The sequence below is a fragment of the Ipomoea triloba genome, chromosome 8, assembly GCF_003576645.1.
Source record: "Ipomoea triloba cultivar NCNSP0323 chromosome 8, ASM357664v1".
Classification (NCBI taxonomy): Eukaryota; Viridiplantae; Streptophyta; class Magnoliopsida; order Solanales; family Convolvulaceae; genus Ipomoea; species Ipomoea triloba.
Window position 1 is genome coordinate 17,124,201 of NC_044923.1, and position 360 is coordinate 17,124,560.

The window sequence follows — 360 nt, forward strand, 5'->3', positions numbered from 1 at the left end:
TCTCTGGTTTGCTCAGCAGTCGTGTTTACCATCATGATCTTGACTGGTCCAGATGTTATAACTTCGGCCATCTCATCATGGAGGGCTGATAGATACGCAAGCATGCGTGTTTTCCAGTCATCGAACCTGCTAAGATCAAAGAGAAGATGTCTCGACAACATGCTATCCATATTTGAAAATTTTCTCGTGCTTTGAAAACTTTTAAAGGATTTTTTCAAAGAAGGATCTCTAGGAAATATAAACAAAGGTTTATATCGATCAGAGAACTTGCTCTGATACCAATTGTTGGTCCCAAGGGGATGGGGTACAAGTCTAGAGGGGGGGGTGAATAGACTTGTATAAGATTTTGCAAATCTTTTC